The following is a 27,662-nucleotide window of genomic DNA, read 5'->3' as shown; positions in this document are numbered from 1 at the left end:
TCTATTGAGTTATAGTCATTTTACAATGTTGTGTCAAATTCCAGTGTAGAGTACAATTTTTCAGTTATACATGAACATACATATATTCATTGTCACTTTTTTTTCACTGTGAGCTACCACAAGATCTTGTATATATTTCCCTGTGCTATACCATATAATCTTGTTTATCTATTCTACATATGCCTGTCAGTATCTACAAATTTTGAAATCCCAGTCTATCCCTCCACCCATTGCCCTGGCAACATCAAGTTTGTACTCTATGTGTATGAGTCTGTTTCTGCTTTGTATTTATGTTTTTGTTTTTGTTTTTGTTTTTGTTTAGATTCCACATATGAGTGATCTTGTATGGTATTTTTCTTTCTCTTTCTGGCTTACTTCACTTAGAATGACATTCTCCAGGAACATCCATGTTGCTGCAAATGGCATTATGTTGTCGGTTTTTATGGCTGAGTAGTATTCCATTGTATAAATATACCACCTCTTCTTTATCCAGTCATCTGTTGAAGGACATTTAGGCTGTTTTCATGTCTTGGCTATTGTAAATAATGCTGCTATGAACATTGGGATACAGGTGTTATCCTGAAGTAGGGTTCCTTCGTTCCTTCTGGATATATGCTCAGGAGCCGGATTCCTGGGTCATATGGTAAGTCTATTCCTAGTCTTTTGAGGAATCTCCATACTGTTTTCCACAGTAGCTGCACCAAACTGCATTCCCACCAGCAGAGAAGTAGGGTTCCATTTTCTCCACAGCCTCTCCAGCATTTGTCATTTGTGGACTTTTGAATGATGGCCATTCTGACTGGTGTAAGGTGATAAAAACATTATTTTTTAAAGCAGAAATTGATCTCAAATCAGTGCATGACTCTTTGTACCAGAAATATTTCTGTATGGGAAATACAGTTTGATAGTTTTTATATCCTAGAACTTAATAATTATTTTAAGCTTGGTACATTTTTGTCTCTCTCATTACATTTACATAATTTTATTCTTTTTTAATTCAAATATAGTCAGTTATAATGTGTCAATTTCTCGTGTACAGCACAATGTCCCAGTCATGCATATACATACATATATTCATTGTCCTATTCTTTTTCATTAAGGGTTATTGCAAGATATTGAAGAGAGTTCCTTGTGCTATACAGAAGAATTTTTTTAATCTATTTTGCATATAGTGGCTAACATTTGCAAATCTCAAACTCCCAAATTTATCTGTTCTCACCCCCTTTCCCCAGTAACTATAAGATTGTTTACTATGTTTGCGAATCTGTTTCTCTTTTGTAGATGAGTTCATAGTGGCCTTTTTCTTTCTTTCTTTCTTTCTTTTAAGATTCCACATATGAGTGATATTTTATGGTATTTTTCTTTCTCTTTCTGGCTTACCTCACTTAGAATGACGTTATCTAGGTCCATCCATGTTGCTGCAAATGGCATTATTTTATTCTTGCTTGTGGCTGAGTAGTATTCCATTGCATAAATATATCATAGCTTTTTTATCCAGTCATCTGTTGGTGGACATTTAGGTTGCTTCCATGTCTTGGCTACTGTATATAGTACTGCTATGAAAATTGGGTTGCATGTATCTTTTCAATTAGAGTTTCTTCCAGATATATACCCAGGAGTGGGATTGCTGGATCATATGGTAAGTCTATTTTTAGTTTTTTGAGGACTCTCCACACTGTTTTCCATAATGGCTGTACCAAACTACATTCCACCAGCAGTGTAGGAGGGTTCCCTTTTCTCCACTGTCTTGAGCATTTATTGTTCATGGACTTTTGAATGATGGCCATTCTGACGGGTGTGAGGTGATACTCATTATATAAAGTTTTATATCTCTGTGTGGTTCTATGTATATAGATTTGTTTAGGCATATTCAGCATTCCTCCATAGTTAATACACAAATGCTTCATGTTTATTTTTAGAATGAGATATATTATAGATTGCCTGGTTATTTAAGACTTTCATAACATAGTTGCCTAAACTGGTGGTTACATCCACTAATAAAATGCATAGTTCTACATGTTTACTCCTAATGTAGAGTTAGAATAAATAAGACAACTGACACCACCTTTAATCATCCAGGAGATGTACAGATAATAATGATTGAGATAATGTATTGATCACAATCTCTAGAACCAGAACCAATAGGATATATAAATACACACAAAGAGATTTATCATAAAAAATTGGCTCATGTGATTCTGGAAGATGGCAAGACTCAAGATATACAGGGTGAGGTGGCAAGCGGGAGACCCAGGAGAGCCAATCGTATATAGCTCTAGTACAAATGTCAGCAAGCTCAAAACCCAGAAAGAGCTGATATTTTCAAGAAAAAAAATTGGTGTACCAGTCCAAGAGGTCAAGCTGGAGGAGTTCCTTCTTACTTATAAGTGGGTCATCTTTTTGTCCTACTCACACCTTCAACTGATTGGATGAGGTCCACCCACATTAGAGAGGGCTATCCACTTTACTCAGTCTTCCAATTCAAATGTTAATCTAGTTCTTGAACATCCTCAAGCACGCCCCCAGAATAGTGTTTAACCAAATGTCTGGGCACCCAATGACCCAGTCTAGTAGATACATAAAATTGACCATCACTTATATTCTCATTATTGTTTTTGAAGTAGCATATGTCACTGTAGAAATAAATAAAACTGTAAATAATTTTTTTATCTCTGATTAGTATTATATTCCCAAACCACATGCTGCTTGTGACTTTGATAAGTAAATGACACACCCTGCTAAAAAGTAATTATAATGATGCTATTAGAATTATTTAAAATTATTGTCATGAAAATGACAGCAATATTTTTTTAATTACCATTGTTTGTATGTAGCAAAAGAAATAGATTTGTTTTATAGTATTTATTCCAGAAGGAAGATATAAGACTCTAAAGATAGAATTTATTAGGGGGATGATTTTAACACACTGTAAGCAACTACCATTTAAAAACTAGATATGAAAACAACAGATTTATACTGTATAGCACAGGGAACTATATTCAATATCTTATAGTAATTTATTGCAAAAAATAATATGAAAATGAATATATATATGTTCTTACATGACACAAGCATCATGCTGTACACCAGAAACTGACACATTGTAAACTGACTATACTTCAATAAAAATATATTTTAAAATAAATAAATAAATAAATAAATAAATAAATAAAAAAAAATTAGATATGAGCAACAACGGGATACACTTATCCATAACTGGAGAACCCTAGTCATGGGGCTTAAATGGGAGACCACACAACAATGACTGTTCATGGAATCGATTCCAGGGCCAGGTAGGATGCTGTTCTAGAACACAAGATCACTGTTTAGTTCTCCAACAACTGTAAGTTGAATTTTGAAAGAGATATTTCTAGTATAAGGTTTCAAGTTTATAAAAACAAATCCTAGTTTGTAGATGAGAAAGCAAATCAAATATTAAGTAAATTATTTTTAAGATTACAAAACTGGGATTTGGTGTGCTGTTACAAAGGCAATAGTGGCAATGCCCAGTTTCCTGAGTGTTCTCATGTGGCAGTGTCTCTCTGAAGCACTTTACATACGCTGGCTCAACCAAACATTGCAACATTTCTTTGATGTGTGGATTATTAGCCCCCTTTTAAAATGGATAAATCAAGTTTCACAGAAATTATGTAAATTATCTAGTCACAAATTCACTTGGGTAAAACTTATTTGTGACTCAGTATTATCTTATATGAAATTGGACAAAGCTCTTACCAATTCTAGGAGAAAATTGTTTTATAATCAGTATATTCTAGAGTTTTAAAAAACATCATGCATCATTTTGTGCAGATCCTTACAGATTATCCATCAATAGTCTTTAGAGTTTCATTAACCTCTTTGAAAATTTTTGAGCAATATTCTATTATGTGTGCATCTGTGCTTCTCTGAAGAGAGATTACATGTATTTTAGTAGACTTATTCTAAAGGCCTATCACTTACACAGTATCACTGAATTCTGTTAGAATATGTTTATTTAAAACATAGGACCAAAGAGACTGGGATACTAAATACAATTCGTGGCATCCTGTATTGGACATTGAAACAGAAAAAAAAGGCAATAGAGGAGAAATTGGTGGAAAAATTGTAGACATCTGTATAAAGTCAGTACAATACTTTATGATGTACAAATGTTAATTTATTTTTTCTTTCAATTTTTCTATTTGTTTGTGTTTTGGGGGGAGATAATTAGGTTTGTTTGTTTATTTGTTTATTTATTTATTTTGATGGAGGTACTGGGGATTGAATCAGGACCTCCTGCTTGCTAGGCATGCACATTACCACTGAACTATATCCCCCCTACAAATGTTAATTTCTTAATTTCGTAAGTATACTATAGTTATATAAGATGTTAATATAAGCGGATATGGAGTGAAGGGTATATGAAAATTCTCTTCATTATCTTTGCCAATTTCTTTTAATCTGAAATTATTCCAAAGAGAAAACACAAAATATAGAATCAGAAATTGAACCCACATCTATTGGTTTGCTCCTATATTCTACCTGCCAAGCCAAGCTGAATTTATTAAAATATATAACATGAATGAATATATTAAAAATAGGTGCCTATTTTTAGCTTAACTCTGAGTATATTAAGAAAACCTCAGAAGTGCTGTTCTTATTGGGAGAAATGGTCATGGGGGTAATAAAACACATTGTTTGGTTAGAGCCTAAATCTCCTGACATTTTCAAACCAAATTAAGATCTTTCCACAAGTACTACTGAATAATATAAAAGAAAATCTGCAGAAAATCTCTTTGATATATTCTATTTCAGTGCCTCTTTTCCCTTTTATATCACATATTTTTTAATGATGCTAGCTTGTTCTTTGTACGTCATGAAAAAACACATTGTTTATATTACCTAAATAATATATGCCATAACCTTATAAATAAATGTAGTTTAGTTCTTATGATTCTTATTTGGTAGATACTGGAATTGGCTTATCCAGAGAACATGATCTGGTAGTAACTAAAGGCATGAGTAGAATATCTGGCTTTCATTTGGAACCCATAGATAATAACCCTGCCTGTGCTGATTAAATCAATAAAAACATATTTTTGAAGCACAGATATTTAGTAAAATGAGACAGTGTCCTATTGAAAAAGAAAGATACATAAATTGAACAATATACATTGTAAGGAAACTGGAGAATCAGTAATAAAAGATCTGAAAACATAATTAATATTGTGTATTAATTAATTCAAACTCCTATAAACATTACTTGATACCATGGAAATTTGAACTTTTTAGTCATACTGTTTTTAGTTATTTAAAACCTTTCAGAAAAGAGCCAAAACAATTTTAGATATAGAAAATTTAGGGCTAATTATATACCCACAGAAGTTAAGCAATGTTTCTCCCCAACATTTTTTATGGGAAAAAAACCCGACATGAAAAGCCTATTATCTTTATGTGTAAAAGTACTTTTCCTTTGTTCCTAAATTTAATATGAGCATCAAGAAGTTAGGTTATGTCAACCTATGAAGTGAGTAATGTTTTACTGGCACACATCTTTATCCTTTGCTGTAAGATTCACAGCTGTTCTTCCAATCTGCATTCAGCAATAATTTCAGACCATTTTTCAGACAGAGAAAGAAGTCATTTGGATAAAGATAATATCTAAATCTGCAATCTTGAAATGTAAAGAAATGATGTACTTTTCCTATTAATTAAACAAAAGTGGGTACAGTTACTGCCTTTACATATGACTAAAAATAAAAATATTTAAAAGTTTTAATAAAAAAGAAAAAAGACGTATTTTTTATGTTAGAGCTTTGTCAGTATCTGTTAGGGACACATTTAGGCATTTCTGTCATTTCTTCTATTTTATTCTTTCATTTTGTCTCTGGCATCCTATGTAACTGGTCTAGCTTTACCTTTTACCTGACATTCTTAACTCCATGAACTATACTTGCAAGGAATATTTTTAAAAGCTGTTGTTGTTGTCTGCATAGCTGGCTTAGATACCCAACACTTAATGGTATCCCAGAATATGAAAAGAGATCTTCTGGCCTATCTTCAGATTTCTAGGCAAGACAGTACCTAACTGGTTTAGGACAGATGGTTATTTTATTTCTCCGATAATCTTTGTTTTCACATTTTTGATTATTATGAACTGCCAAGAATAGTCATCTTTCACGACCAAAACAAATTCTAGCATAACATAATTAAAAATTCAAGAACCATTCTGGACTGTCTCAATAGCATTTGAAAACAGTTATTTTCCATTATCCATGGTTGTTAATTACAGTTTTGATCAGAACTTTTTAAAGGATAGTTATCCTTCATTTAACTTTGACTTTTTAGTCACAAGAAAACTGTTTGCATTGTTCAAGTTATTTATAGTTCAAGTTACTATATACAAAGTTACCCATAGTTCAAGTTACTATAATAACTGAATTAGGGAATAGGAATTAGCTTAATAATCACCAAAAGACAAAACTAAGAATCTTGGTTTCTATTATGTAATTTGAACATATAAAAATCCATAAAGAACTAAAAAGTTAAATTTTTATGGGCCTAGGTATTCAATTTCCTGTTGATATTTTTAAACCAATATTCAGAATTTAGAATCCCCACTTGCCTCTTGATAACTATTCAAGTAGTTCTCATTTCAAAGCATTTTAGATGTCAATAAGGATTTTAAAAAATAATTGACGTCCTCAATTAGGGAGCCCTATTAGGACCAGTTACATTTGATCTATATGTAAATGGATAAAACATTTTTGTCAGTGTTTATACATGAATATTTCTGAGTGCCTTCTAAATATAAATGAGCATTTGTGTTTACCTTCTATGTAGTAATTAGTATCTGCAAATCTTGAACCCCCAATATATCTGTCCACACAGCTCCCCCACTGGTAACCATAAGTTTGTTTTCTATGTCTGTGAGTCTGTTTCTGTTTTGTACATAAGTCCATTTTGTGTCATTTTTTTTAGATTCCACATATAAGTGATATAATACGGTATTTTTCTTTCTCTTTCTAGCTTACTTCACTTAGTATGACAGTTGCCTATATTTAATATCTTGTAATAGCTGATAGTAAAAAATATGAAAGGGAATATACACACACACACACACACACACACACATATATATATATATAACTGACTCACTATGCTGTATACCAGAAATTTACACATTTTAAACTGACTATACTTCAATTAAATATATATGTATATAAAAGCAAAAAAAAGACCAAAAAAGCAGCATTTGTATGCTCCACTGAAAATATAATGTTTAAAGCCCAAACCATATGCTTAAAGATTTTACAGTGTAATAAAGAGGATTAATCAAATATGCATAACTAATTATAAGTGAGTAAGCAGTACAAAATAAGGAATATTTTACAAAAAATGCCATAAGGGCTTAAAAGAAAGAAATTGCATGTGGTCGTGTGTGGGAATAGAAACAGAAAGGGATCAAATGAAGATGATCTTGAGATTCAGATTGTGTAAGGTGGATACAAATTTTACAAACAATGGTTAGAAGAAGAGTGTTTTAGGAAAACAGAAAAGAAAGGGTAAAGACTGGTTACAGCAATACTTAAGTTGTGTTAGGTGGGGAATTTCAGGTAGGTGTGAGGAAGTTATTGTGGTTGTATTTGTTGGAAATAATCAAAGCTTTGACAAGATAAGTGCAAGAAGATGACAAGAGGATACAGATGGCACAGATACTACAAAAGGAGGATATTTCTAACTTCAAGAAAAAATAGAGGAGAGGAAAAACATTTTGTTCAAATTTTGCTAGCAGAATATACTGCAAATCACATTGCTTTCAATACACACTTATGAATTCCAAATACATGACTTCAATCTAAACATTTTTCTTGGTCTTGGAAACAATTAGACATCTTCACCTGAATATTTCACAGATACTACACACTAAATATGGTCAAAGCTTAACTTCACTACCCTCTCTCTATACCTCAGTTCTACTTCTCTGTTTACTTTTTGGGTTAATAGCTTTAAAACCTATCCAGTTTTTGAAGCCAGAAACTTGGATATAATCGTTTATTTATCCATGTGTTTCCACCTTTGTCATTCCATCATTCTCCAATTTCTAGGAAAATGTAGAACAGCCTGCTAAACCTCTCAGCCCTGTACCCACTACTCTGTTCTTCCTATTACTTAGTTCAAGTCTCATTTTTCTTCATTTGAACTGTAGCAACAGCTATCTGTCTGGTCTACCTCAGTCTCACATTTCTCCAATCAATTCTCCCACTGCCCTGAAAAATTTGGAAATGCAGGTTGTGTCAAGAATCTTGCTTATTAAAGATCCACTGATAGCTCCTTATTGTCTTCAAGGTAAGTAAAAACTTTAAACATGTTACTTAAGATTCTTCCTGATATGATCTTTGCTCTCACTACTTGCCTACATACACACTGTACTTTGTCCATCCCCATCCAAAACAAATTGCGGGTCACTAAATGCCAAACTTTTTGGTAAAACCAAAGTGGCAGGCAGCAGATCAGTGGTTGTCAGAAACCAGGGGTGGGGAAGAGACTGAAAACAAGGTGCATGAGGAAACTCTTTGAGGTGACAGCTATGCTTATAAATGATTTTGTCAGAGGTTATATACCTGAACATTTGTATAATTTATCAAATTATATACTCAATGTTGCTGAATTTTATTGTACTTATTTATACCTCCAGAAAACTGGTAATAAAATGTCAATACAATGTATAACTGAAACTCAAAAATCAGTATAAAGAAGGAAAGAAATCTATATTAAAATAATACGCATTGCTACATGTAAATTCTCAGGCGTATTTCTTTCAGAAGACATGAATGACTCTACAGATATTCAAAATTACCCCTGGAGGGCAGTAACACCTGCTCTTAGCTCTACTGTTATAAATCATTTAGTACTTTGCAGTATGATGAATTTGAGAAAAATTAAACTGTTCTGAATGTGAGTGAGAAGGCAGACAGGGAAATGATAATGGCCTGAACTACATTAAAAGTTCTGGAGATGGAGAAAAAAATCTTACTCAGAATGTAAAACCCATAAACTATAACATCTTTGGTATCAGGTGTACATTACGAAATCTGTTCTCTATAAAGCAAGGATAACATGTTTCTAAATGCATTTACCATTGTAACATAGTCACTAAGCAGACATAACAATGCAGGCAGATACTAATGCACTGCAGGTTCTGTAACTGATGTTTTTTAATTTACTAATTTCATGAACTCATGTTTAATGTATAAATATACAAGTATATACATGTCACCAACATATACATATATATATATATGTATATGTATATGTATATACACACAGGTATATACATCACCAAAAGACATACATTAATGTCACATATATACATACATATGTATGTGTATATATATATATATCACAAGACAAGAGCAAGTCATGGTCTCCAACACAGGTAACTTGTATATTTGCTAAAAAGTTTAACTTTTCAGATGGAAAAGTTTGTCTTCATTGTCAGCTTCAGTGTCATTAATTTAGTATATTATTTCATTTGTATCAACATTTCACTGACAGGAAAGCAGGATCCAGTGAGTTTAACTGAAAGTCATAAGGCAGTAAATGCAGGTTTGAAAAACAAATCTTTTGACTACCAGCTCCATCTTTCCCTCTATCATGAAATCCACCCTGGCCATTTGACAGCTTTAGTTAAACGTTATACTCAGAAGAGATTCTTTAAATTTGCCTAAACTTGTCAGAACACCTACTATTTGCCTCTCTCATTTTGAAATACATTTAGCTCAAGAAACACCCGAAGATGAAATTTGTCTTTAATGGACTTTGAAATAAGAATTGCATTTTTTGATAGGAAAATAATTGATTAATTCAGGTTTATAGGGGTTTATTTTTGAACATTCTGAGGAGAAAAAAATGAATAATGAGTTTAGATACAACATTTCTTTCCATAATCATTTCTTGTGATAGTTATCTTGTAGTGTGTGGCTTTTGTTGGGTGCAAGACATTTTTGAAGACCGATATGGTATTATGAGATCATATTGGCATCATTGTGTGTCTGAATTTAGACAAATTGAGAACACAGTTTGGTTTCATCATAGATTACAGCCTTGACTTTCTAGATTATTCTAGTAAAACATTTAAAAATAAATGCTTTATATAGATTTTCTGAGATAAATCTATTTTAGCATATTAAGACTAAAAGCATCAGAGATTTTATGTTTTATTCCTAATTTTATTATAAAGCCCTAAAAGACAACTAGAAATATATGTTAGCAATCTATCAAAATTTGAGATTTTGCATTGGTTTGGCATAATCCTGTTACCAAAACATAAAAACAGGGGAGGGAGGTACTATCTCTGTTACAGTATCTTCTTCACAGTTGTTTCTTCTCTTTGCAATTTTATCTCTATCCAATTTGTCTGAATACTTTAATCTTCCTATATGTTTGAGTTAATAACCTTAAAATTTCCATCTACTCTAATCTGGTAGATTCTCTGACAATATTGCTTTTAACATCCCCTTAATCCAAAACATTTTAGTGGCTTCCTAATCTTAACTGTTTAAATCAAATCTCCTTTTGCTGACTTTCAAAGCCACTAATGTGCATTGCGCTCTTACTTAAAGTATTTTATTTTAATTCCTCCAAAAGATACCACATGCCTGGATATGGTCAGTGTCATTACTATTGCATAAATAGTTTACCACTTTTGTTTCAGTTCTAGACGTTGATTCCTTCACTCATTTGGTGTTCCCTGAAATCCCTTCAACTAGGAGGAATACTCCAAATAGTGCTTTTTCCCTCATATACTTTATTTATTTATTTTTTAAATTGAAGTATAGTCAGTTTACAATGTTGTGTCAATTTCTAGTGTACAGCATAATAGTTCAGTCATACATATACATATATTCATTTTCATAATAGGTTACTACAAGATATTGAATATAGTTCCTTGTGCTATACAGTATAAAATTATTGTTTATCTATTTTATATATAATAGTGTGTATCTGTAAATCTCAAACTCCCAATTTATCCCTGCCCACTGCCTTCCCTCTCTGGTAACCATAGGTTTATTTTCTATGTCTGTGAGTCTGTTTTGTAAATAAGCTCATTGTCTTTTCTTTTAGATTTCATATATAAGTGATATCATATGGTATTTTTCTTTTTCTTTCTGGCTTACTTCACTTAGAATGACAATCTCCAGGCCTATCCACGTTGTTGCAAATGGCATTATTTCATTCTTTTTTATGGCTGAGTAGTATTACATCATATAAATATACCACAACTTCTTTATCCAGTCATCTGTCAGTGGACGTTTAGGTTGTCTCCATGTCTTGGGTATTGTAAACAGTGCTGCTATGAACATCGGGGTGCGTGTATCTTTTCAAATTAAAGTTCCTTCTGGATATATGCCTAGGAGTGGGATTGATGGATTCATATGGTAAATCTATTTTTAGTTTTTTGAGGAATCTTCTTATTGTTTTCCATAACAGCTATACCAAACTACATAAATAAATCCTCCATCCACTTGCTTAGAGTTGTGTCATTAATCACTATTTCTAATGCTTCCTAACACTTTGACTTCACAATCACTATACCTTGCATCTTCAGTAGGAGGAATGCTGATAAAGAATGCAGTGTCTCACTGTTAGCCAGGGTCATTGCAAGTACAGTCTTGGTTTAGTTATACCTGGGAATCCATCCAGTTAATCCAATGTAGTTTGTAGTGTTAACCTGTCTCATTTACTGAGTTCTTCTAAAAGAGAGATGTATTCACGTGCCTGTTACCCCTCTTTCTTTTCTTTTATTTTTTCCCAAAATCCCTGCTTCTTTTATCTAATTACTTATGTACCTTCTTCTCATGAAAGATTAAACCCAGTTAAATATTTCAGCAACTATTACCTATTCTAACATTATCCAGATTATATCATAAATATTTTATTTCTGTCATTTGTCATTTGACAAGTGTTACGTTTTATTTTAAAAAATAATTAGGGAGTATTTACTTTTTCTTCTAAACTATACTATAAGATACTTCCAGTCAAAGACTTCAGCTCATCCTCCACAGCTTAATAAATGCTTAAACATTTAGACTTGATTTTACTTATACTTCAATTTAAAATTGGTAGTTCAGTTATGAATTTTGGCAAATATGTATACCTTGTCACTTGTTCTTGCATTATATACTGCCTTAGAGTCAGTGTCTCAAAAATAAGGATAATTTCTTAAAATCCTCCTATACTACCCTAAAGAACAGTGCTATGCATGTATTTGATACTTTTAAAAAATCCTTGGTAGTTGACTGAGAGAATTAGGTATAAATTATCTGACTGGAAATGAGATCCTCAGTAGAATATTCAATTAAGCTTGGTGCCAGGAGGTTGAACTTAATTTTTGGGTTATTAATTTGAGATGGACCTGTGTGGATGAATAATGTTTTCATTTCTAAAATGCTTATTAATTGGTTTGAGTCTGAGAACATTAAATTAAGTATATTATTGGAAACATTTATCTGCCCACCTACATGTGGGCATCCCTAGAATCACAACAGACTTGGATGGACCATGTGAAAACAGTCTTAGTATTACTGAATCTCGCTCTATCATTCTCCGTGGTGCTATAACATGTCTTTACTCCTTCATCACATTCCCTAGGGCATTTATTCCTTACTCTTTTTATTCTTCTCAAATATCCTACTTTGTCTCTAACTCTTTCATATGACTTTGCTTCTAATTTCACAAAAACAAAGGAATCTGTCAGTTATTAACACTCTTATGTTAGACATGTTTGCATTTAACTTCATCTGTATGTTCAACCACCCAATATCTACCCAAGTCAGAGAAAATAATATTTGAACTTATATCAAAGAAAGAATATAATTTCATCTTTAAGACTTCAGTTTTTTTGCTTTCATGGCAAAATATGTCACTGCTGACCATTTTCTCCTTTTTCAAACATTTTTTCACCCTTAGTTTCTGAGATAATTTTCTCTTTCCATGTACATTACACACCTCTGGCCACCAATTCTCTGATGCTTTCTTTTTATTTTTGGTGGAGGAGGTCTTTAGGTCTGGCCACCTACCCTTAATCTCTCTGTGAATTCATCTTTTGTTATGCATCTATAAGAATTAACATTCTGAAGGATTCTATATTTTAAATCCTTCTTATAACGCTATATTCTTCCTGGGACTTGGTCTATATCCAGGGAGTAACTAGTCTATATGTATAATAGTCAAATAAATTCCATGTCACTTGCAAACACTAATTGATTGGTACATTTTCTTTATTTTATTTACCTTAAAAGTCAATACATGATCAAAACTTTAAATATCTGTGCTATTAAGTCCTAAGTATCTAATATCTACTTTAGCAGTTTAGACATTCATTATATCTTGTTTGAAATTTTCATTAATTTTTTCATCATACTCCTTACTTCTCTTATCTCATCTCCTTCAATCTAGTCTTACTGTGCCATGAATGTAGTGGTTCTTATATCCAGCTATGGTCTTGTTCTCTCCTCAGTTTTTCAGTTGCTCCCTTTTGCCTTCAGACAGAAATCACTGAATGCTGTTTAAAATCTGATCCTACTTGCCTCATCAGCTGAATCTCCTAAGGCTTCACAGTCTATACATGTAGACCCCAGTTACATTTTGTTCTCTCGTGCTCGGTGTTTTTGCTGAAATGCTCTCCATTCTCTTAGATGAAGCTGTTCCTGAGACTCCCTGACTATCCTTTCTCCTGTATTCCACATTCTTAGCATTTAAAGTAAAAAAAATTGTGATGTTATAAGATTATAGTATTATAATGCACCTTATGTTCATATGTCTTTTTCTTTCACAAAATGTATCAAATCCAAGACTTACCTCTTTTAATCCATAAGTATGAAATAATACTATAAATGATACTGCATATAGTGACAGTTTAAATGTAAAAATACTAAAAATATAATATTATTATGAAGAATGGTCTCCATATTCTTTTAGTTCTAAAAATGAATCCACTTAAATGCTCAAAATATTTGAAACTCAAGCACAATAGAAGAAATTAGCCTGAGCTAAGAAACAGCAAATTTGGATTAGTTCTATCTTGCCCTACTAATTTACTGTGTGACTTCTAGAAAATCACTAATCCTTTCTCAACCTCAGTTCCCTCCCCTGGAAAATGATGGATATATATTAAATGCCAAGAAGAATTATTTTATTTTTTCATTTAAAATTAGAGCATGTCTGTGCACAATTATCATGTTTAAGCAAAATGTTCATTTATAACAAATCTTAAAACATATTCTTAATGGCTCTCAATTTTAACACTTCCAAGATAATATTTTTTATTCCATGAGAATTATGGATTTTTAAAAGAAAAAAATAACTTCTCTTTGGATTTACATCTGATTCTATCCCAGTTTTTTTTTTATAGAAATACAAAAGCATGAAATGACAGACTCCTTGGATGATATATATTCCATTTTAGAACAAAGAAAATGTTCAGGACTGCATTTATTTTATACAGCTGTGCAAAGGTCAAAATATTCAGAATTATCTTTAATATTTTTCTATCTGATGTCATCTCTTTTCATATGTCATGCAGTTGTCTACCCATGAAGTTTTATAATCCAGTCAACTTAGTCTGATAAAGGACTCACATGTATTAATCATCTAGATTCCATTTGATCACCTTTTTGTATTTTGTGTGTTCTTCACATTTAAATAAATGTGAGTCATGAGTCAAATGACAGAATAAAAAAGATGACAGAATAACAAAAGATGTATAAACTGATTTTTTACTGGATTTAAGTAATAATTATTTTGTCGCATATTTTTGTTACAATATTTTTCTAGTAATCACTGCAATAATATCACACAGTAGTAGTAGTTAGAGCCACACAGTGTTTTTTTTAAAAACTATAATACCTGATGAAATCATTTAAATGGTTTTGCCTAAAATACTTAAAACTATACTAACAGTATTTTACCTAGCTTTACCCTCTGTTACCCAACACTGTTAGTTTGCCTACTTTAAGAAATAATCAAGGTAAATATTTATCTCAACTAAAAATAGCAAATGATGTAGGTTGTGCTGATATAAAAATAAAAATTTTCAGAAGGATAAATGAGACAGAACTGTCAACAACAGACCTTTATTAAGGATTCCTCTGTAGGTGGTCTAGACCAGGCTCTGAATACAAACATGGAAACACAGCCTGTCACATACATACTGTTAGTCTAATATCAGTTAGAAACACACAGTATTTTTTAAAAACTGTAATACCTGATGAAATCATTTAAATAGTATAACTGTCTGAATCAATTAAATAGATACTATCTGAGAAGTTACAGTCCACAATACAGTCTTTAGATAAAAATTAGGAAAAGAAAGTATATTCTGACATATACCCATGTCATTCATATAATAATCATGTTACGTCTTTTCAGGCTTGAGGAGAAGTATGTCAATGAGATGAGAAGAGGGAAAATAGCAATAATATTCACAGATCTAAACAGGAGAACATATCAAGTCGTCCCAGATAACTTTAGGAAGCATTCATGGCAGAAAAGATGCATAGGGACTTTTTAACTACAGAGATGATAATAATGTCCCAGATACCTGGAACACACTATGGTGTGCCCAATAAAAAATAATTTATAGAATGATTTGTTGACTGACTGAAGCAAGTGAAACATAAAGATTTCATGATTATGTTACTGTTTCAGGGAGCATTTTAATAATTTCTTTTTTAAAAATCATACTCTTAAAACTTAGTGTAATTATTAAGGGAGTTGAACACCTTCCTGGGAAGATTCCTGAATCACAGCAGAGTAGAAATGGCATGGCAAGAGTAGAAATTGAAGTGAGGTGCAGAAAAGATGAAGAGTCTGTTTCTGTGTTTACATTCAAGCTTCCTTAGGGAAAGATCATAGCATTTATATGTTCAGTGCCTAGTGTACTGCTTGCTCACTGTTGGCTATTAATTTAAAAATTGTTGCTCTAAGAGTACAAGAATGACTAATAGCCTCAGTATTATCTGGATTCTGAATAACTTTGTAGGGATCTTGAAAACTGGGATTGTGAAAGTGGAATTTACATATGTTTTGTTTTGCAGTCAGTATTGGTTCCAGTAAACTGAATGTATCTGAGTGGTATTCAGGGGAAAAACTTGTGAGTTATTAGCCATCATGTCTCCCAGAAGCAACAATTTTCAATGTTTTTAATTGTTTTACTTTATGGTACTCATTTATATATTTCTCGGTAACTTGCTTATATGTAAATCATTTATCTGTTAAGAGTAGTTATTAGATAATGACACTTATCACCATGGAAAGTCAGAATTTTGTTCTTTAATAATCATTACTTTCATTATAATATTTCAGACCTATTTTCAATGATTACATCTTATTGAAATATTACAGACAGTTCTATAGTCCTATATACACACTACTTCTTAGGTTTAATTGCTCATTTTTTGGTTTGATAATATTTTTCTGTTTCAAAATATATATTTTCTCTAGTACATTTAAATGAATGAGATGATCTATAAATTACTTTATCCCCCACCCCTTTGCAATAGCTCTCCTGGACCTTATTTCTTAATGATTTTTCTCTAGCCTGCTACACAGTTGCTATTCTGTAATCTGTCTTTACCATTATCTTGCAAAATCTTTTAAGTATTTTTTTTCTGTTGGATTCCCCGTTTCCTGATTCCCTTGACTTCCTCTTTCTTGATTTATTCTCTTGTTTTGGTAAGGCACATCCTTGCAGTAGTTTCTAAGGGATGAGTGTATGCATGGTGAAATTTATGAGAGCTTTCATGTGATAGAATGTCTTTGACAGCCCTCAGTTTTGATTGGCCAGATATGGAGTTCTGCAGAGGAAGTCTTTTCCATTAAATTTTCAGGCATTGCTTCATGGTCCTCAAGTTTCCATTCTGTCTGTTTTAGAAAATTGATATTTTAAAGCCTTATCTTCTCTTTATAATACACTGTTTTTATCCTTCATCTCAGGAAGTATTTAGGATCTCCCCTTAGGCACAAATGTTCTGCAACTTCACAATAATGACTGTTGGCATAGTTCTTTTCATACATTTTACTGGATACTAGGTGCACTCTTTGAGTATGAAAAATTCACATGCTTTAATTTTGTGTTGTGTACCTGAACTGTTTCATTAAAAAATTCTTTGTCTTCATTTCCTCTGTTCTCTATTTCTGGCAATTTTATTATTTGATTATTGGGTTTCCTAGATAGTCCTCTAAGTTTTTTTCTTGTTATCTCCCATTCTATCTCTTTCTCTCTGTGTTCTTTCTGATAGATCTCCTCCATTTTACATTTTATCAAGGTTTTTATTTCTGCAGTTGCATTTTAACTTTAAAGGCGTAATTGTATTCTCTCAGACTGAAGATTATTTTCATTTCATGGTTGCAATATCTTACTGAAGCTATTTGATGACATTGATTTTGGTTTTTAGCATTTTCTTCTGTTCCCAGTATTGTCTTCATCATAAATTCTTTATGCTGCCTTCACAATTTTTTGTTTGTTCTGTCCTCTTTCTTGTGATTTAACTATCATTTTATTTTTTTTAAATAAAACATTTAAAACCTGACAACACAGCCACTGTTTGTATGTAGAATGATTTCCTGTGCTTCAGTAAAGGGTGGAGTGGTCTGGCTTTAGTAGGTCTTTCTTTTTGACTACTGTTTCTTCAGAGAAGATACAGCAATCGACTGCCTGGCAGCGAGGGGAATGGATAAGTCTGGCTGCTAACTTTCTTAATGCCAAGTGGAAAAAGGAAGCTGAAATTGTGCCAGTTAGTAGGTATAGGTATATCTAAAAATTAAGGAATCAATCAAGTTAATACATAATGTGTCCTATTTATGCATGTTTTAATCACTTTTCTCTTTATTTGATGTTACATTAAAAGGACCAGACAATCAGTGGTGCAGATCACAAGGATAAGCAAATGCTGCAGAATTTATCTAGGAAAAATACAGGTAGGGTTTTAACCCACTAGACCTATCTGTATGTGACCTCAGTAACTCTTACAGAACAATAGCTTCTCTATAAGGGTGAAGTTTTTTGTTTGTTTGCTTGTTTGTTTGTTTTACTATATTAACTATAGAATTTGAATGTTATTAGCAATGATCTTCAAATATATTTGACCATGCTCCCTCTCCCACTAGTATGTGTGTGTATGCGTTTGTGTGTGAGAGAGATAATATAGGAGATATATATGACATGAGATACATATATATGAACTGGATTAATTACAAGATATACAAATAAACAAGAAAATATGGATATATTTCAAAACTTTGAAAACAATGAGGAGATTATTTACAGAGTTGAGGGTGAGATTCAGGGAATCAACAAATATTATTGATGTAAGTAAGCAGCACCAGAAAATGGTATCACTCCATTCTCTGAAGGGATCAGGGAATGAACTAGGGCTCCTAATGCCAAGGAGAGAGCAGAAACCTTGGAAAATAATCTATCCAATAGCATTTTTAACTGCAGAGAAAAGCAGACACTTCCATGATCCTGGTGTTCAAGCAAAGAAAATAGGAGCTGGGAGAGAAATACCTTAATTTTGCGCTCATCTTCTGATCTCCATCTGGTCTCTCCCACATTGGCTAACCCCAATCAAAATCCAAAGGGCAATGAACCCAGGTGATTATGCCCTTAGAGCACAGACTACAGCAGGACATAAAAGGGTAGAAAATGGATCTTGGGGAATAAGGACAGAGTGACCAATTTAATAGAATCTTTAAAATTATGTATAAATACAAGTTCCACTATGTTCTTCACACACCAAGGAAAACTTCCTACTCTAAACACCCCACTTTGGTGAACACTGTTTTATAACCCAAGAAGCAAAGCTGAAAATGGAAGTGAGCTGAGGTCATTGCGAGAAATCTCCTTCCACCCAAGCTTTTCCCAGTGAGAAGTGCTTTTTATATACTTTAATGTGAATCACCAGTGATTTACTAAATGTAATGAATCACCAGGGATTTTACTAGTGTATACATTCTGATTCAATAAATCTGGAGTGGTGACTGAGATTCTGCATCCCTCTCCAACTTCCAGTTGATGCCAAAGCTTCAGGTCAGAGGACTACATGTTGAATAGCAACTTTCAATAGGACTGAGAATACGGGACATCAATTACCCACCTTATCTATTACTGTCAAATGTCTTTAGCCCTGGCAAAAAGTTCAAGCCTGGCAAATCTGCAGGTCTCCCTTGTGAAATAAGAAGTTTAACCAGATAATCTCCAGTAGTCTATAACACTAAAAAGTATGAGTCTGTAAAGTTTACAGGGTTTTTTTTGCACTTTATGCTTTAAATCACAAATTAGTAATGACTTTCCCACTGTGTATTATTTTAAAATAATTCAAGGCACAAGTTAACAAGGAATAGGACAATTTCAGGGAAAGAATTGAAAGCTAGACCTCATATCCAAGAATAAATACAACATGAAGGGTGGGAAAAATATATGTTATTTTCTTGTCATATATTTGCCATATTAAGATTGCATATAATTAATAGTTCTCTTGCTCTTTTGAATATTCATACATATTTTAGAGAGATGAACTTACTAATGCAGTATGTACCTAACAAAAATATTGTTTGTCTAAAGAATTATTGACATAGAAATATCAACATGTCCATAATTATAGTTATGGTTATGGTTAAAATCTGATGAGGTTTCACTTAAACCACAATGTGCATTTATTATATTATTCTAAGTAGGTCTGTACTTGAATAAGTCTGTAATCCGCTTGTTTACTGATGCCTTCACCTCCCTCTTCCAGCACTGTGAGCCTTTAGAGTCCCGGAATAGCATAAAACACAGGTACACCCACGTCTAACTTGAAGTATCTTTGGCTATTTTTTGATGTCTTACATGACGTCATGAAGGACTCAGGAAAAAGGAAGAATTATGGAAACTATTCATCCGTTGTACTATTTCATTACATCTTCCTCTTTGTGTCTTTTGTTTCATAACCATAGAATTCACATCCTATACTGTATGACAAGGACTTTTTAAGCGAAAATGGAAAGACTATGTCTGGTGATAGGAATTTTGTCCCCAACTTTGTCTTATAGACCAATATTATCTTCTTGATTTTGTGACTTTTTAAAACTCACAATATTTGCCTCTGCCCACGTAAGGTTTCTGTTGAATCAGATATTTTCTGTGTTTCACCAAAGGCTTTACATGGGTGTTCCCCATATACATCCTCAATAGATAATCAAAATAAAACATTTAGGGTCATGCCTTGGTATATTGCTTCTAGGAACCCCTGCGGATAGCAAAATCCATGTATGCTCAAGCCCCTTGTACAAAATAATGTACAGTCTTACCTGTGGATTCTGAGGGAATGACTATATATAGATTCTACTCAAGAATTTGGGGAAAGGTAAAAATATGAATTAAACAAAGAGGTAGTGGAGGTTATCCAGAGTGAATTTCGTTATTGCTGAGGAAATCCAGGGTGATTAAAAGTAAAATCCTAACACTTTTTCTAGAAAATCAGATAATACACATGTTTAGCTTCAGCAGTTCAGAGAGCACTTCCAATTCTGATCAAAGCCCCTGGGCTTTGATGATATTGATTTTGTTTTTTAAAGTTTTCTTTCATTCCCCTACCCATTTCATCCCCAACATTTTTCTCCTTAATGTCCTCATTTGTAATATCAGAAGATTAAGTGAGAAACTATGAGTCCTCCCTTCTCTGAAATGTAAATAAGAGTTTTATAAATCTCCAAATTTATGCTTCTCTTATTTGTCAGTTAAAATAAAACAATAAAACACCATACTCAAAAGAAAGGAAGACATTTAAAAATGACCACACTTGTATCTAACCTGATCTCCTTAATCACTCCTTTCCCTCACCCAAATATCTACTGACTTGCAATTTTAGTTTCTCTTCTTTTTTTTTCCTCAGAGCTATTTTATATATGTTTTATATATATATATATATTTTTTTTTTCCTCCTGCAGTAAGGTTTAAAAATACAGGTGTAAATTAATCCACCACTGAAGCACTTTTTTTAATTTCTCATTACAGTATTTCAAATCATTGTTAATTTGCATGGAGAATAGGCTACATTTCAGAATATCGTTTTGCTGTTAGCAATAAATGAAAGGCACATACTATGTATTCTGAACTTGAAGAATATGTCTCTGAGCCAAATTGAATCTTAAAATTATGTGTTGTCTTCTGTATCTGCCTTTTAGAGATAAATCATGGTTAGGAGAAATGACTTGTTCAAAGTAACGGAGTTTGTTAATAATCATTTCTAGACTAGGACTCAGGTATCTTTTTTTTTTAATAGAAGTCCTGGGGATTGAACCTGAGATCTCTTGCATGCAATGTATGCATGCTACCACTGAGCTCCATCCTCTTCCCCTGGACCCAGATAACTTGACTCACTACTCACTTCCCTCTTCTGAGAGCACCCCTCAATAAATCATCTGTTCAAGAATCCCTGCCTCTGACTCTAGTCTTAAGTAACCTGTGTCTCACACTGTAACATGTGACATCAATCCACTGCTGGAGAAACATGAAGGCTTTGATGCATTAGGAGTGACTCCAGCAACAACAAAACCTAAATTGACTAGATTGAATTAACTCATCTACATTAATGGTGTGACAGAAGACATGTGTCCATTTCTAGATGCCAGCTTTACCTATTTCATTCTCTACTCTTCTTTTATATATGATCACTGGCATTCAATAGAAAGTTATGAAAAAACTCGAAAGCAAGAGATTAATAATAATAATAATAATAATATTAGACTCAGAGATAACATAAATATTGGAGCTAGAATGCAGGAACTGTAAAATAACCATTACCAACATATTACAGTTTTATAGTAAAAGTTGGACAATGTGCATTAGATGAAGCATTTGAACAGAAAGATGGAAAGCACTAATGAGGGTCATATAAAAATTCTAGGAAAAAAACACACTGAGAGATGAAGAATGATAAATCATTAGGAAAAGTTAACCTGAAGATAGGTAAGTAGAAATTACACTGAGATACCAAAGAGAAAAAAAGTGTAAAAGAAACAGAACAGAGCATCTAAGCGTTAGGAAACAATATGAAGCAGCGTAACGTTTGTGTAATTTGAGCTCCAGAAAGACAATCAATCAATCATTTAACCAATACAGATCTAAGATGAAGGAACTCCAAGCAAGATAAAAATAAAATAAAATAATGCAAATTCTGTGCACTGAACGTTGGTGCTGAGATGTTCTATTCTCAGCATTTTTGTCAGTCTCCTTAGAAACTGAACTCTACATTATGTCTGTGGCGGTCTTGAGTGAGAGAAAGTTCCCCACTTTTCTCCAAATGGTAGCAGACCTCTTAAGTCTAAAAGGTTTTTCTACCCCTTGCTTAGAGGCCAAAAGGTTCACTTCTACCTGCCCCCCTCCAGAAGCAGTGGCTTTTTTGGGGGACCCTGAGGACCACAATATTTCCTTCTCTTTCCCCAGCAGTTGAAGGTTTTTTTCTGATAAAAAAAAAACAGTCCCTAGAGATGGGTAGTATTTTTTTCTGGTCTCTAGTAACAATCATTAACCTCTCATAAACCCATGCCACCAAGGGATTCTCTCTAGTCTCCTGTCCCCTCAACCCCCCACAAGTCTCTCTTATGAACACCCAGAGAACATTTATAAGAAAGAGTTTGCAAGTGACTGTGAACTTCCCTTGTGTTTGAAAGGTTATAGTTTCTCTTCTAAACTGACATTTTAGTCCAATCTCAGCCTTTATGGTTTACTGACATTTTAGCTGAATTCTTCTTACCTGCTTCTGTGGTAGCCACCTCTTCACCGCCAAATGTGAGATAGTGTACTGGTTTTCATCTCCTCTCGGAGAAGCTTGTCACCATTTCGAATTCAGTTAACCCAGTTGAGTTGAAACCTTGGTTCTCTAATGGACACAAAAAATTTTATTATTTTTGTACATTTTTCAAGTTTTACTTGTAGGGTAAATATATTTCTTGTGGCCTTCTACATCTTAAATGAAAGCAGAATTCACAATATGTTCTTTAAATAATAAAATAGGCTTATTCCCAAGGATACTAGGATTGGACATCCTTCAGCATCTGATCTTCTTCCATGCCATTTTGGGAAAGGAGTTTTTCTTACACATTCCTACTCAGGTTCCCTCTTCTCTCTTTGGTCTATAGGGAAGTGATTAGGACAATGTGTATTAGGCCTATCTAACATTTATTGACTTTATCTTCCCTTGGAATAGAAGAAGTTGAAATTGTATGAGCGTGTGTGTGTGTGTGTTTGAATTAGAACAGGAAAAATAATTGTTGGAGAAGGATTGTGTACTTTTGGGAAATTGGACTATTGTCATTTTAAATGACAAAGAAGAAAGTAACACTTAGGGTTTCAAACAGCAGGGTTTGAAAGTGGAAGGAGAACAGTAATGATATTGTAGCAATCTGAATCTTTAAATCCCTATCTTGGGATCTGGGAAACTCACTTAATTTCTATATCACAACATCTATACCTGAATAATTTTCAGGGTTTGTATAATAATCACAGAGGCTAATATTCCAGTCTTACTTATTTTTTTTCTCATCTGTGCTTAGAATACTTCTAACGAAATACTAAGTGCTCTAAAACTGTCAGCACTGGTTGAAAAACATTAAGAAATCTATTTAAACAAGTGAAAAATATGTTTTTAAAACAATTTTTTATGTTTAATTATAAATGCTTTTATAAATTACTGAAGATTTTAAAATAATTTATTGGAATAAAATTCACTATGTAGGAAAACTCCTTGCTGATCACATTTGCATTTAGGATCAAATAAGAAATATAAAATAAAATTAAAACAGTTATTTATGCTATGCATTTCAAAGTTTATAATTTGCAAAATAAGTCAAATTCTTTGCTCAGCTTGTCTTTTATTCTGTATAATAGGATTTTAATTTATCCTTTCTACCAAGTATCTAAAATGGCAGGGAAAATAAAAGTATCAGTTAACCTATCACTAAATAATTACCCAAAATATCAAAGAACAAAAGAAAATGTGATATAAATAAGACACAGTTTAAACCAACAGGTGACAATTCCACTTAATTGATTGACCATCTATCAAATTCTTCCATGAGGTGAGGGTTTTTTTGCAGTGGGAGGAAGGGAAAACATTCCATTCTCTTGGAAATGAAACTCGTGCTTGAAAGATATGAGAAACACTGAAATGACAGATTTCTACAAATTTCATAGTGACTATTGCTAAGTACTGTAGTAAGAATTTGGGAAGCATAATTCAAGAAAAGGGGTAGGCAAAATCCATCTGGCTCAGAGGAAGGCCAGGAACCACCTCTGCTACCAGCCCACAGGTTTCTGACCCTTCCACCCCACCTCCCAATGCATTGCAATGGGAGTATAAGTTAAAACTCTCTGTCTTTCAAAAAGGAGGAAAACAATCCTTTGCTGGGCCCAGGATTTGTTTTAATACAGACTAGAGGTCTGCCATTATTTAAGGAGGTACAAGAAACCCTTTCCAGCCCAGAACCCATTCACAGATAAAATGAAGTATTTGGCTGACAAACAAGGAGAATGGTAGGAATACAGAGAATGCCACAAGCCCAAGGTCTGAGCTCACAAGGCCTACCTAAGACCCAGGCTCTCCCAGGTACACTGAGGGCTCACCTGATTCCATCGTAATCAAGTACCATGCAGAAGGCTACAGCTCTGAGAGAGGCACAGAGCATGGAAAGAAACCCTTCCATGATTAACATAAGCTTGCAGGGACTCCTAAAAGCTAAGAATGGAGACAAAACACAGAAAAACCTTTCACACACTCAGGTACCACACTGAGTGAAAGGTAAGAGAAGCCCACAAAGATCAATGGAACAAAATAACAATCCAAGAAATGGATCCACACAAATATATGAACGGATTTGTGATGAAGATACACAGGGGCCATTTTCTTTTTAGTTTATTAGAGAAAAGATAGTTTTTTCAAGAAAGGGTACAGAAACGTTTGAATGTCCCTGTGCAAAATGAGAATTTTGAAACATACTCCACATACACAAGTTTTAGCATAAAATGGATCAGGCTTAATATAAAAGGTCAAACTATCAAATGTCTTTGGGGATAGATATATAATGGGAAGTCTGCATGACACTGACCCAGACAAAAGGTTTTTAGATAAAACATCAAGAGCAGAATTTGTAAAGAAAAAATAATAACAAATTGGACTTTATCAAGGTTAAATACTTTTTCTCTGCAAAAGATACTATTCAATGAAACCATAGGCCGCAAACTTGGAGAAAATATTTGCAAATAAAACAACTATAAGAAAACAAATAACCCAATAAAAGTAGACATAACACCGGTACAGACACTGCATCAAAGGAGATGTAGGGATGACATATAAGATGTTCAACATCATTAGTCTTTAGACAAATAAAAATCAAATCACTGCACAATTATTAGAATGCCGAAAATTTTTAAAAGATGGAAAATACCAAATTCTGGCAAAAATGGGGAGCAGAGGAAACTCTCACTGAGGATGGCAAATGGTATACAGTCTTTTAGAAAGAGTATGATAGTTTCTTACAAATTTAAACACATATACCATACATTGCAGTAATTTCACTACTAGGAATTTAGTGAAATAAATGGGAAAAAGGTTTATATAAAAATCTTTATATGGATGTTCATGATAGCTCGATTTACAGTCACCCAAATCTGGAAGCAACCAAGATGTCCTTCAACAGGTGAAAGAATAAGCAAACTGTGGTTCATCATTACACAGATAGCTCATCAATACATCAATACCTGAGTGAACAACTCTTCAGCAACTTAAAAAAAATCAAATAAATAAAAACTCAAGTGGCCATGACAACAGCAGCAACAAAAAAAACTTAAAATAAAATGTTAATTTACTCAACTACATGGATTAATCTTGAATGCATTTTGCTTAGATAAAGAAGTTAGACTTAAGACTACGTGTCATCAATTTTCCATTCTGGAAAAGGAAAAATAATAGAAACAGATCAGTGGATGCCAAAGATTGGGAAAGACAGGAGATGTTGACTATAAAGGAGTCACAAAAAGTGACAAAATTGTTCCATATAGTATTGTGTTAGTAGATACTTTATACATTTGTCAAAATCTATAAAATTGAACAACATGAAAAGTGAATCTCACTGTGTACTGTGTGCAAATTTAATGACAACAATAACAAAAACCAACCCATTAAAATGCCAGGCGATCACAGGATGGACTGCAGACTGTAACAAATAAATCTAATTATACTACAAACATACGGAATAGCCTTTCTGAAGGAGATGTCAAAGTAGCTGATCTAAGTGACTGGAAAACAATACTTTGACTTGATATTCTAAGACTGAAGACAAAAGGGACTATTTATTAATATTGAGCTTATGTTGGTAAATTTGTTTGTGACATTAATAAGTGTTCTCAATTTTGAAACCACTTTACATGAATAAAAGGACTGAATTAAGTAAATAAATCATACTTTATGAGAGACAGGTTTCTCAGTGTCAAAGTAGAAGTTATAAGTAACTGGGGGTGAAGGGAGGTGACAGAAATGTGCCTAGAATCAGCCCTGTGGTCCTGGATCAGAATTGGAGATATCAGTACGGATTCATGTTTAGTTTTAATTTACATGCAGATGGAAGGACAGATAAACATACAAAGATATGTGCGCATATGTAGGTTAATATACATACATACACCTCTTAGTTATGTGTGCTATAAAGTCCTAGAAGCAGTGACATTCCAGTAGAAATAAAGACGATATAGTAGAAATAAACCCATAAAGTTGACAAACTTAAACCCAACCATATGAATAAGTACACTGAATTAAAATAGACTAAGAACACATATTAAAAGATAGAGATTGTCAGATTAGATAATCTCTAGTTATATGTTCTAAATAAGAAGCTCACATAAAAATTATATGATGTATATAGACACTTATCATAATTAAACCTATACCTGTTACAAATGCTCTGTAGTGCAGAAAAAGTTTCCCTACTTCCCTTCTAGGTTCTTTGCCTGGTCTAATTACTTAAACAGATTAACGAGAGAAAAAAAATTTAATTTTGTACTACAAGAGCCCCACAAATTCATAAGACTCCCAAGCAGTCAGGTATTGAGGCTTATATACATCCTCAGCTGAGAAGAGAGTAGGGACCAGGGACTCCAAATAGAAGGAAGAAAATTCACAGGAATGAAAAAAACAATGGTTTGGTAAAGAAATGTTTGCCAGGCCATGCAGATAAGCCTTTCTGATATAAAAAGTTGTCTCTGTTAATAGCTCTCTTCCTGGTACAGGTGCCCTATCTAAATAATTTTAGGAAGTTAAGAGGGAGGTGAAAAGCTCATTTTGAGTTTGCTGGGCCCTGACTGACTTCAGCTAGAAATAATCCAGATGACAAAGTGGCACATTCTGGGGTCACCTGCCATGAACCCTCTCAGCTCAGAATAAGACTATATTTTAATTAAAGTATTTGTGGATTTATATAGTGAGTTATTTGAAGCCAAGAAATATCATTAAAATAATTTAACAGTAGTTGATAGAACAATGTATAGAATACATGAATACTTAGAGAAGCATGGGTCTTAATATCAAAAAAGTAAGGACAACCTAAAAAAAACTGGCGGGAGAATGGATGAATATACTGGGGTA

At 33.1% G+C, this 27,662-nt stretch overlaps 1 long non-coding RNA gene across 3 annotated transcripts in view; it reads right to left on the bottom strand.

Annotated features, from left to right (window-relative positions):
* The window catches only part of LOC140699328 (uncharacterized), a 115,962-nt gene that overhangs the window by 50,878 nt on the left and 37,422 nt on the right, over positions 1 to 27,662 (bottom strand). For 2 of the 3 annotated variants that reach the window (XR_012077405.1, XR_012077404.1), the window contains exon 2: positions 22,782 to 22,907. This is a non-coding gene — a long non-coding RNA (uncharacterized lncRNA). Of the gene's footprint in view, positions 1 to 230; positions 800 to 22,781; positions 22,908 to 27,662 lie in introns of those variants that run through there. The other variant, XR_012077406.1, reaches the window with a different exon arrangement.

This window comes from Vicugna pacos, chromosome 11, assembly GCF_048564905.1.
Source record: "Vicugna pacos chromosome 11, VicPac4, whole genome shotgun sequence".
In the NCBI taxonomy this organism is placed as follows: domain Eukaryota; kingdom Metazoa; phylum Chordata; class Mammalia; order Artiodactyla; family Camelidae; genus Vicugna; species Vicugna pacos.
This window is presented reverse-complemented; position numbering and strand designations above follow the sequence as displayed.